The following is a 12,686-nucleotide window of genomic DNA, read 5'->3' as shown; positions in this document are numbered from 1 at the left end:
TAGTCTTGCTAGTAGTCTATTTTATTGATTTTTTTTTCAACAAAACAGCTCCAAATATAGGAGAAAATTGATTTTTTTGAAGGGTTTTTCATATCTCTATCTCCTTCAGTTCAGCTCTGAGCTTAGAGTTATTTCTTGTCTCCTGCTAGCTCTGGGATTTGTTTGTTCTTGGTTCCCTAGTTATTTTAGTTGTGATGTTATGGTGTTAATTTGAGATATTTCTAGGTTTGGGGTGTGGGCATTTAGTGCTATAGATTTCCCTCTTAACACTGCTTTAGCTGCATCCCAGAGATTCTGGTGTGTTATCTCTTTGTTTTCATTGGTTTCAAAGAACTTTCTGATATCTGCCTTAATTTCATTATTTACCCAGGAGTCATTCAGGAGCAGGTTGTTCAATTTCCACATAATTGTGTGGTTTTAAATGGACTTCTTAATCTTGAGTTCTAATTTGATTGTACTGTGATCTGAGAGACTGTTTGTTATGATTTCAGTTCTTTTACATTTGCCGAGGAGTGTTTTACTTCCAACATCATTGATCATTAGAGAAATGCAAATCAAAACCACAATGAGATACCATCTCACACTAGTCAGAATGGCAATTATTAAAAAGCCAAGAAACAACAAATGCTGATGAGGTTGCAGAGAAGTAGGAATGCTTTTACACTGTTGGTAGGAATGTAAATTAGTTCAACCATTGTGGAAGACAATGTGGCAATTCTTCAAAGATTTAGAACTGGAAATACCATTTGACCCAGCAATTCCACTACTGGGTATATACCCAAAGGAATATAAATCTTTCTATCATAAAGATACATGAATGCATATGTCCATTGCAGCACTATTCACAATAGCAAAGATGTAATCAACCCAAATGCCCATCAATGATAGACTAGATAAAGAAAATGTGGTACATAGACACCATGGAATACTATGCATCCATAAAGAGGAACGAGATCACATCCTTTGCAGGCACATAGATGAAGCTGGAAGCCATTATCCTCAGCAAACTAACACAGGAACAGAAAATCAAAGACCCCTTGTTCTCACTTTTAAGTGGGAGATGATCAATGAGAACACATGGACACAGGGAGGGGAACAATACTTACTGGGGCCTGTTGGGGGAGGGTGGGGGAGGGGAGAGCATTAAGGAAAAGAGCTAAAGCATATTGGGCTTAATACCTAGGTGATGGGTTGATAGGTGCCACAAATCACCATGGCACGTATTTACCTATGTAACAAACTTGTACATCCTGCACATGTGCCCCAGAACTTAAAAAAAAAAAAAAAAAAAAAAAAGAATTAAATGTAAGACCTGAAACTGTAAAACTCCTAGAAGAAAACATATGGGATGGCCAAACACAGTAAAATGGTGAACTGACTCATGCCTGTAATCTCAACAATCTGAAAGGCTGAGGTGGGTAGGTTGCTTGAGCCCAGGAGATTGAAGCCAGTTTGGGCAACATGGCAAAATCCTGCATCGATTAAAAAATTATCTATCTATCTATCTATCTATCTATCTATCTATCTATCTATCTATAGAGAGAAAAAATTAGCTGGGCATTGTGGTGCATGGCTGTAGTCCCAGCTAATTGGGAGGTTGAGGTGGGAGGATCACCTGAGTCTGGGGAGGTCGAGGCTGCATTGAACTGTGATTGTGCGATTGCACTTCAGTCTGGGAGACAGAGTGAGACTCTATCTCAAAAACAAAAATAAAATAAGAAAACAAAGAGGAAAACCTCCACAGCATTGGTCTTGGCAATGATTTCTTGGATATGACCCCAGAATTATAAGCAACAAAAGCAAAAATTGGTAACTTGGGACTACAAAAAACTAAAAAGCTTCTTGATATCCAAGGCTATAATTGAAAGAGTGAAAAGGCAACCTATGAAATGGAAGAAAATATTTGCAAACCATGTATCTAGTAAGGGGTTAGTATCCAAATTACATAAGGAACTCCTACAACTTAATAGCAATAAAACAGCCTGGTTTTTAAATGGACAAAGGACTTTAACAGACATTTCTCCAAAGAAGACATATGTAATGGCCAACAGGTATATGAAAAGATGCTGAACATCATTTATCATCAGAGATGCACAAATCAAAACCACAATGACCTACCACCTCGCACTTGCTAGGATGACCACTATCAAAACAACAGAAAATAACAAGTGTTAGTGAGAGTGTAGAGAAAATTGAAACCCTAGTGATGAGAACGTAGAATTATGCAGCTTGTATGGCAAACAGCATAAAGGTTCTTCAAAATACTGAAAATAGAACTTCTATATATTCCAGTGATTGCACTTTTGCATATAGATCCAAAAGAATTAAAATTAGTATTTTGAAGAAATATTTGCACTCTCATGTTCTTTGTAGTGCTATTAACAATAACTAAGATGTGGAAACAACTTATATGTTCATCAATGAATGTATAAAGCCAATGTGGGCTGGGCACAGTGGCTCACGACTGTAATCCCAGCACTTTGGGAAGCTGAGGCGGACGGATCACCTGAGGTCGGGAATTCGAGACCAGCCTGACAAACATGGAGAAGTCCCATCTCTACTAAAACTACAAAATTAGCCTGGCATGGTGGTGCATGCCTGTAATCCCAGCTACTTGGGAGACTGAGGCAGGAGAATCGCTTGAACCTGGGAGGTGGAGGTTGCAGTGAGCCGAGATCGCACTATTGCACTCCAGCCTAAGCAACGAGAACGAAACTCCATCCAAAAAGAAAAAAAAAAAAAGTCAACGTGACATATACATACAATGAAATATTATTCAGCCTTTAAAAAGAAGGAAGTTCTGACTTGGACACAGGAAGGGGAACATCACACACCGGGGCCTGTTGTGGGGTGGAGGGAAGGGAAGAGGGGAGGGATAGCATTAGGAGATATACCTAATGTAAATGAGGAGTTAATGGGTGGAGCACACCAACATGGCACATGTATACGTAAGTAACAAACCTGCACGTTGTGCACATGTACCTTAGAACTTAAAGTATAATTTAAAAAAAAAAAGAGGGAAGTTCTGTTACATGCTGCAACGTGGATGGACCTTGAAGACATCATCCTACATAAAATAAGCCAGTCACAGAAGGACAAATACCACACGATTCCACTTTTATGAGGTATCTAATTTAGTCAAACTCATAGAAGCAAAAAAATTAACATAAAACAACAAAAACAGAAAGTAGAATGGCCTGCCAGAGACTAGGAGAAGGGAGAAATGGAAAGCTGCTGTTTGATGGTGGAGAATTTTAGTCGTAGAAAACAAAAAAGTTTTAGTGGTCTGCTGTACAATATTGGCTGATAGTTAACAATACTGTACTGTACACTTAAACATTTGTTGAGGGTAGAACTCATGCTGTGTGTGTGGTTCTTTTTTTTTTTTTTAACCACAATAGAAAAAAAAGCAGATGTCACTTATTAAACCATCCTAAGGCTTAAAGAGCTATTGCCAAAATTTTTTTATTGAACACCTATAGTATATTAAAACCCATCAAAGAGATTTGCAGAATTTTTCTACTCATTTAAAAGAGTGTTTAAATATCTCTGGGTTGGTTGTAAATTAATTTTTTAACTTAAAAAAATTGTAACCCCTAAACTGTGATACAAGTAATCATTTTTCTAACCATAGCATATTTTAGAGTCCAATTCACCCGTCAATCTGAATTTACGCCTTCAAGATTTTAGAAGATAATCTGCAAAAGCATCTTGTTATTGCCACATGTGAAAGAGGATTATTACTTCCCAAGAAATGCTTAAAACATTTTTGGCTCCACTAAGTGGAATTTATATCTTTGGAATCTGGAATCTCCATTGCTCTTAATTGAAAACTCCAGTTTATTAGAATGGTTTTAAATGCTAAATCCCAAACATGGTTAGTCCTGGCAAATTCATTTCCTGAGAATATAAGATTAAAGAATTTTCTCCCTCTTTTCCACTTAAATCTCAATTTATTTGGCTTTGGCTGTAATGGTTTGAAAATAATAGGCATTTCATTGACTTTGCTTTTAATTTATTCCAAGCTCTAAGATCCTTAACTTCTGACATTATATCACATTGTCCTATTCAGTTGGAAATGCTTTTTTTGGAAGTGCTCTAAACAAGGTGAGCCTGTATCAAAGAAGTAAGTAAAAAATTAGAGTTGAGTATTGATTGAGATAACTACTTCATGTCCATTAGGAATAATTCACCTTTGGATGATTCCCTGAATTTCTGGATTTGTATCTCTTATAGAGCTAAATACATTTCTTGAATGAATTATAATAGTAACTCATATGTGTGGTTAAAATTTTTTGTGACTATTTTAGTCAGGTTCCAATGAGGAAAGTTAAAGTACAAGAAGAGATTAGACAAGAGAAATAGAAAGAAAAGAAACAAGATTAGATCATAAGACAATTCTACACTCAACTAATGAATATGCAAGTAGGTGTTGACTTTTTAGTTTATGTATATTTTTTATATCTAACCTGAACTAATTGATTCTAACATAATATAATAAGATATAATTGTCCCTATAGCAAGACCTTTGAAATTATAATTATTCTCAAATGCTAATGTATGAATTAACATTTCATCTATCCATGGTGAAGTTTTTAAAAAGTTAACATACAGGATTTGCTGTTGATAACAGTCTGAGTTAGACAATTGCAGAAGCTGAAGCCCACTGACATCGATTTATATGCCCAAAGTATGTAGCCAACAATTTGTGTGACCAAAGTATGTAGCCAATGAGTTAAGTCTGTTGTTTCCTAGATTCCTACAGTTTTTTGATACTTGCATTGCTGTCAAAAAGTTACAAATGTAGCCCATTTGCTTGAGTAATTGTTATTAATGATGGCAGTATATTGCCTGGCAATGGAAGAATAATGGAAACTATTTTCCAAAAGTATAATTACTTCTTTCAAAAAGATGCATATGTCATTTATTACAAAAATTCAAAGCATATTGATTGAATTGTATAAGCCTGAAATATGATTAATCAGAAAGCATTAAAAATTAATCTATAGAAATTAGTGGGGGAGAGTTTGTACAAACCCAAAGAACTCCATTTTATCTGTGCTTTGAACATTTTTGCAGATTGAATTGTGAGTTTATGTTGATTAATTGGCAAACTACGAATTCATCCTATAGGAAAGGCTGTGTACCACTCATGCTGATTTTTGAAATGCTAACAGGTCAGTCCTACACTTCATTTTGGATAATAGAAGGTTAAGAAAGTCAATTAACAGTACCACTCACAGGAAAAGCAAGCAGCAAGGTTGACTAGCTGTGAGAGGGCCAAAATTATTCAAATGGAATGCATTTAACAGCATTTTTGGCTAAGGAAGAAAAAGGTAATGCCAATTTTTTAAATAATTATATAAATTGGCAGAGAGCGCTACCATGCCCCGCTAGGCAAACAGTACAGAAAATTCAATATTCCCAGGTGTTCCCAATTGCAGCCTTTTAAAATTGGGCTTTTTTTGTTGTTCTATTGATAACGGCAGCCTATGACTAGTAGTTGACCTTCAGTACACTTTCTCCTGGACCTTTTTACTGGGACGGGGGTGGGGGATATGTTCCCATAAACACCCGTGTTGTGCATAGTATTGATGGTAATTTCACTGATAGAACACGATAATTAGAGAAGGAAGAAAGCCTAACAGATGCACACACGTGACTGCTCTAGGGACCAGAAGTTCTCAGAAGAGTCTTAGTGTAACTGAATAGATACAACCTTGCAATTAGAAATATCAATTGGATAATGACAGACATGTTCATTCATTTCTAATAAACCAGAATTTACTATCAAAGAGAGATTTCCTGTAAAACAGTGCTTTGAAATCAGATTCTTGATTTTAGAAACTTGTTGGCATGGCATTTATCTAACTCTTTCACTTAATATGCTAGATAAAATGGCATCAAAATTTAGTGGATCCTACAATTAGATTGATTTTGACATAACCATGTCCAAGATTTTGTGGTAGCAGAACAAATTGTATCTCTATTCATTTCTAGCCTGGCACAAAATAAAAACATATGTTACAAACAAAATTAGTTTAGAGGAGAAAAACTTTTGCTTGCATATACTGTGTGGTCTAAAGTACATTTTGTAGAATAACGAATTTGAGCTACCTGTGACCTCATTTTGAAATATGCAAAAGAAAACAGCGCCATGGATGCTGCCAAAATCATCATTATTTTTAAGCAGTTACTTATTTGCATGGAAGGGATACTTTTAAAGGTTTTTTGTTTGTCTGTTTGTTTTTAATTTCAGTGTGGTATACCTCATTGCTGTTTCCATTTTACACATGGTTATAAACCAAATGGTTACAGTAATTACCAAAAGTCAGAGGAAAAAAGTCAAAGGTCTGGGGAAAATTGGTCCTAGGAACTGAACAGATTGTGTTTTCATTTTCTTATGTATGTGGAAAAGCTGGCTACATAAAACAGCCAGAGTACACAAATATTTTACTGTTGAGGAAAAAGAACAGCAGCAGGCTCTCTCTTTTCTCTCTTTTCTCCATCTCCATCTCATTCTCTGTCTCTCTTTTTACCTTTCTCTCTGTCTATCTCTGTCACACACACACATGCACATGAACACACACAGACTCTCACTATTCTTGATTACACTCATGGACCAATAACTTATAAGAATGAATTTTATAATTCCGATATATATATGGAATATTTATGAATGTATAATTCTGTTTGAAGTCATTTACCATTTTTCTTTGGTAATGGAAAACTAAGTTCTTGGGTTTTTAAAAAATCAGTTTAGAAAATTAGTTCATATTATATAGTACACATTACCATGAAATACAAGGTAATCATATTTTTCATTAATATTTCAGGTATATGTAAGTTTGATCCCATAGGATGCTGGTATCTTACATGTTACACTTTCCAAGTATATTATCCAAATGTGATTTCTATGGAATTGCTTACTTTTGGTGGCTCACATGAATGAATGTTTATGGTAGATAACAACTTCCCTTCTGGTGAACAAAAATATCTACTGTTTGTAAATCAGATTGTCTAAGGCTTTACTTTACCTGGAGGTAGTATATTATCTGAATCCAATACCACTGCAAGAAAAATCCAAACTGTTCTGTTTCTAAATTGTTAAGTGTGTCATAGTTATTTTAGACCATGCCCTGGCTGTAATTTCAAAAGCATCAGACTTGTATGATGGCAAATAATTATTTTGGAGGAAATATTTACAGTTTTAAAGAGATTTTGATAATCAACCTGTAAATGTGGGCATTATTTTGTAAAATACATGCTATATTAAGAGAAATGTCTCAAAAAATGTACCTGGTATGATTGTCAACAGGCCAAGTCATGTTTATGTTCTGAAATATTTTTTCCTCATGTGAAGAAACAATAATGAGAAAATTAGATTGCCCAGATAAAACAATTTTGTTAGGAAATGTTGACTTTGTTGGAAAAAAAAATCATATAAATTCAGATTCTAGTAATCTGTGGATTAACCCTTGTTGCAAATATTATCAACTGAGCTCAGAGAATCTTGATTTTTTAAATCGTATTTGGGATTATTATACTAATGGCCAACATAGGTGAAAATGAGAAGAGATATATTGACAACAGAAACGTCCTGGAGTGTTCCCTCTGAACTTGTCACTAATGTTTTGAAATATATAACTTGATTCAGATAGCAAAATATTGGTATGCAGGAAAAAAACAGTCACTCAGGGAAGTCATAGCAACTCAAGCCAGAGCTATAGGCAGGGAGGAGAAATGGAAAACTAGCCTTTTGAATAATTAATATAGACAGCCTCGAAATCAATATAGATTCAGGGATTGCTGTTGTTCTTACTAAAAATTATCTGGTAGAAGTATAACATGTAGATATATTTTTAAAAGCAGCTCTAGTTTTCTAACCACAGTTTTTATTTTTCTCAAACTCTATATTTCCATTTGTTTGAAACAGCTTTGGCACTGTTTCTGACAAGGTGTCTATGATGTGTGTGTGTGTGTGTGTGTGTGTGTTGTCTGTGTGTTGGGGGGAGGGGAGAGAGAGAGAGAATGTGTGTGTGTGTGTGTGAGAGAGAGAGAGAGAGAGTGTGTGTGTGTGTGTGTGTGTGTATGAACGTTTCGTCTTGGCTCTGGAATCCCTCAGTGTGGGTTGGCAGTCACAGATCCAAATTATCTTTCAATGAAATGCTGCCAACTAAATTGTGTTTACAGTCAGCCTTAACTTATGTTCCAAGCTTAGTATTACAGAACCTTCCAATACCTTCACATAGTTTTCAAGTATGAGTCTGCAATTACTTCATGCTATTCATTGATGTAAAAGTTTGAAAGAAGTTCCATATCTTTTAATTGAAGTTATCAGAATTCCCTTGTATGTGATGGTAATCCTGGGAGTAACTCTCATCAGTGTTCCCCTGTATAAGTTTAAAAGTTGATAATACAGGCTTGTGACTCACAAGGAGAGGATGTCAAATACTGAGCTGAGTGCTGGCACCAACTGCAGCGGGTGATTTATGAAAGGAGTTTCATTTGTAGTTCTCAAAGCCCCGTCATGGCTTTTAACAAAGCAGTATATCCTTTCTTTTTTTTTTTTAGCTAGTTTGAGCTATGACATTAAATATTCTCTTTTAGGACCTTAATCAGAAATCACTCTTCTTAGTTAAGTTGATATGACTGCATTGGTTGCTACAAACAAGCCTGACAATTTCCTCTTATCATATTTGAAATGTTACATAAACCATGGGTTTGTCTTTTTTAATTTAGTAAATGAAGACAGGGATAAATCTGTGGAGAATCAAAATGTGTCAGGTGGCAAACTTGGGATTTTGCATGTATAAAATGACCTTTCAAATAATAATAGTGAATAAATTATACTTCACCTTTACATAAAAGGTATTTCTGGAAAGCATTTATTTTGTTGGAGAAAAAGTAAAAATTAAAAATTTATTGTATAAGAATTTGAATCTGGTTTTCTTATCACAGTTGACCATCAGGAGTCCTGAACTTGACAGACTCCATTTTTCTATGCTTATCCAAACCACATAAAATAAGCAAATAGTGGCTGATTCAAACTTTAGCCTTACACATTCAGAACAAAACTATTAAGTTGATGCAAACGTAATGACAGTCTTTGCCATTAAAACTAATTTAATGACACATTTTGCCATTACTTTTAATGGCAAGGACGGCCATTAAATTTGCACCAACCTTTATTTCTTTAGTTGCTTTAAATACTGCCTAAAATTCTACCATTAGCTCAGTATTGTGAAATATAACTAGACTTCACAAGAACTGGATTTAGGTCCATATTTACAACTCCTGAGTCACATGCAAGTTATGTAATCTCTCTAAACACTAAATTTCCTTATCTGTTGTTAGAATCAAAAGAGAAATCTTATGTAATTATTTTCATGCAAAGTGTAAAATGCAACAAAAATTTGGCTATGTTATAATTATTATTTTGTGTTAAGGCATTTTAAGTCATAGTTTTAAATCCTAGAAAAGGGTACTATTACAAGTCATTAGCCATTGCTGCCATTTTTTTTTTTTTTTTTTTTTTTTTTTGAGACGGAGTCTTGCTCTGTAGCCGGGGCTGGAGTACAGTGGCCGGATCTCAGCTCACTACAAGCTCCGCCTCCCGGGTTTACGCCATTCTCCTGCCTCAGCCTCCCGAGTAGCTGGGACTACAGGCGCCCGCCACCTCGCCCGGCTAGTTTTTTGTATTTTTAGTAGAGACGGGGTTTCACCGTGTTAGCCAGGATGGTCTCGATCTCCTGACCTCGTGATCCGCCCGTCTCGGCCTCCCAAAGTGCTGGGATTACAGGCTTGAGCCACCGCGCCCAGCCTGCTGCCATTATTAACTACTCATTTTGATACCAAACACAACACTTACATTGTTACATTAAATCTATTTAATCCTCACCACATTGGAATGAGATATTAATATTATTGCCATTTAAACGTAAGGAAACCAAGACTTTGAAACATTTGACCAGATAGACACCTGCATTTGAATTTTAGTTTTATGATAGCTATTTTACACCAAACAGTTGTTTAACTGTTCTCAACTTTAAAATATAATATGTTACAAATAGATAAGAATTACAGGTTTTTCAAAGAATTGGAAATAAAGATATATAGTGGTTTTTAAGAACTATAAGACAACAATGGTAGTGGTAGCAGAAGCAGTGGTCACTTGGATCAAGCCAGCTTTGCTAGCCCCTTCTCTATTCCCCCGACAGAGCACCTAGAGCCGCATTGTCCAATAGAACTTTCTGCAATGATTGGAATGTTCTATATCTGTGCTGTCCAATGCAGCAGCCATTAGTCACATGTTGCTATTAAGCACTTGAAATATAGCCAGTGCCACTGAGAAATTTATAATTTTTAGTTAATTTCAATTTTCATTTTAATAGCTACATGTACCTAGTGACTATCATATTGGATCAAAGATCTAAGGATCACAAGATTCATTATTTCAGACACAAATGAATAAAGAAACACTTCATTTCCTAATAAAATATTTGAAGGGGCTTGTATATATTACAGACACAATAACTGATACATGTTTTTCTTTTATTTTATCTAGATAATTAAGATACTATACAATAATGAAAAGGACAGTGAACCAGAAGGAAAGTCCCTGAGTCCTACTTCCAGACCTGGCACAAGGTAGCTGTATGATCTTGAGCAAGTACCTCACCTTTCCAGGTTTTACTTTTCCCTTCCTACTTTGCTAACTATATAAAGATCCTTCGATGAGCAAATTTTGCAGGACTTTAACTAATTACATATGGATTCGTTTTCTTTTACAAAACACTAATATATACTGTCTTTTTTTTTTTTTCTTTTCAACGAACAAAAAAAAAACCCCCCACTGCTTGATATTTTTAAAAATTTCTCAATTTTGTTTCTGTTGACATCTGGAGTAATAACTTTAATATTCCAAGTTCCAAGTAGACTTACCATGCAGAGAGGCTTATCATTTTTGCCAGGCATTAACTCTATTAATACCTGCATTATTTAATTGGACCTTATTCTTTTTCATCTCTGCAAATAGTTTATTTCTGATGCCCATTTATAATGTCCAAAGCAGTAAATCTCTATTACAGTCCTTTCTGTACATTACTCACATTATTATTTCACTGATATTATAAAGTACTCCTAAGAAAGTGGCCAAAGAACACAGGTAAATCCCATATAAAATCCTTCCTGACATACACAGCTCATTCTTAATAAGTGACTTGTGTCTTGTCTGCATATTGCCTCAATTATGCTATTTTTCCCGATTTTCGCCAACACACGATATTGTTTAATCTTCATTTTTGATGTTCCCTAGTCTAATAGCAAACACAAAATAGGCATATTATTATTAAAAGGACTTTATCACAATATATATTGTCCTAGAATATGTCACAAGGTGTTGCCGTTATTATAATCTCCCCACAGTTTGACAATTATTACATAAAATAACATTTGAATAGCTGCCAACAGTTTACAAAACAGTTTTATCATTCCTTTGATTCTTCTCAACAATCTTTGATGTAGGTTTTATTATTCCCATTTTAAAGATATGAAATTGTATATCAGAGTGGTTAAATCTTTTGCACAAGGCCACATTGTTAGTAATTTTTAAAAGATAAATTCAAACCTAAGTTCCTTTTTATACTAATAAAAACTATTTCAGGAAAATGTATCAAGTATCTCAAGTATCACAAGACATTTTAGTCATGTATGACTTGCATTTAAGCTTAATGTAGGCAATTGCATCTTTATATTCTGAAACCAACACACTTCTAAGGACCTCTTTGTTTGATTTACCTTATTCTCAGGATCCAGTTCAATCGTTTTACTGTAAAAATAATTTCACCTTTTTTTATCAGGATTTTTTCTCTTCACCAAATGGTTTACATCCCTTTTCTTGGCTTCCTTGTTGAAAACTTTGATTAAATAACAGTTTCTCATCCTATTAAATTCTATACAACATATATTTTTATTTCTAGATAAAAGCATATTGTAAGGAAGGAGTTAATATTGTGTCATTTTCAAGCCTAAGTGAGATGGAAAACAGGATATTAAACACCCCACTATCATTACCACAACAGCTATCAATATACATGTGTATGTATGTATATGATTTGTTTATATTGTAATCTGAGAAATCTCTGGGCTAACTTGTAACAAACACTGGAGTTTACATAAAAACGTGTGGCAGTTCAGTTTAGTTTATAAAAGAAAATAATGAAGAGAAACAGAGTGGTGTTATAGCTTATTAGCAAAATCAGACTACTCTGGATTATAATTTTAACACTGTTTTTAATGTGTCAATAAAATCCTGTGAGCATTGGTATCTTGCCGAATTTCAAGTTTAAGACTTTCATTTCTAAGACTTGGATAAAAGTAAGTTTAATTTTACACAAATACTAACTTCATTTTTATTTCAAATGTACATTAGTATATTTTAATTTGTGTGTAGTTTCTTATAAACTTATTTCCTATTGTATATGAAAAATGTATAAAATATACAAGAATCTTAAAGGCGAAGAATGAATGTTCGTTTTTCAGTTTAAGGGACAATGAAGTTTTTACTCTTTTCCTTTTAAAAAATATTCGTGTTAATAAAAATCAGAAACTAGTTTCTGGGTAATAAATATAACGTTGCTTAAATGTAAATTACAAATATTGAAACATCATATCCTATGACTAAT

The sequence above is a fragment of the Chlorocebus sabaeus genome, chromosome X, assembly GCF_047675955.1.
Source record: "Chlorocebus sabaeus isolate Y175 chromosome X, mChlSab1.0.hap1, whole genome shotgun sequence".
NCBI lineage: Eukaryota > Metazoa > Chordata > Mammalia > Primates > Cercopithecidae > Chlorocebus > Chlorocebus sabaeus.
Note: the sequence above shows the minus strand (reverse complement) of the source record.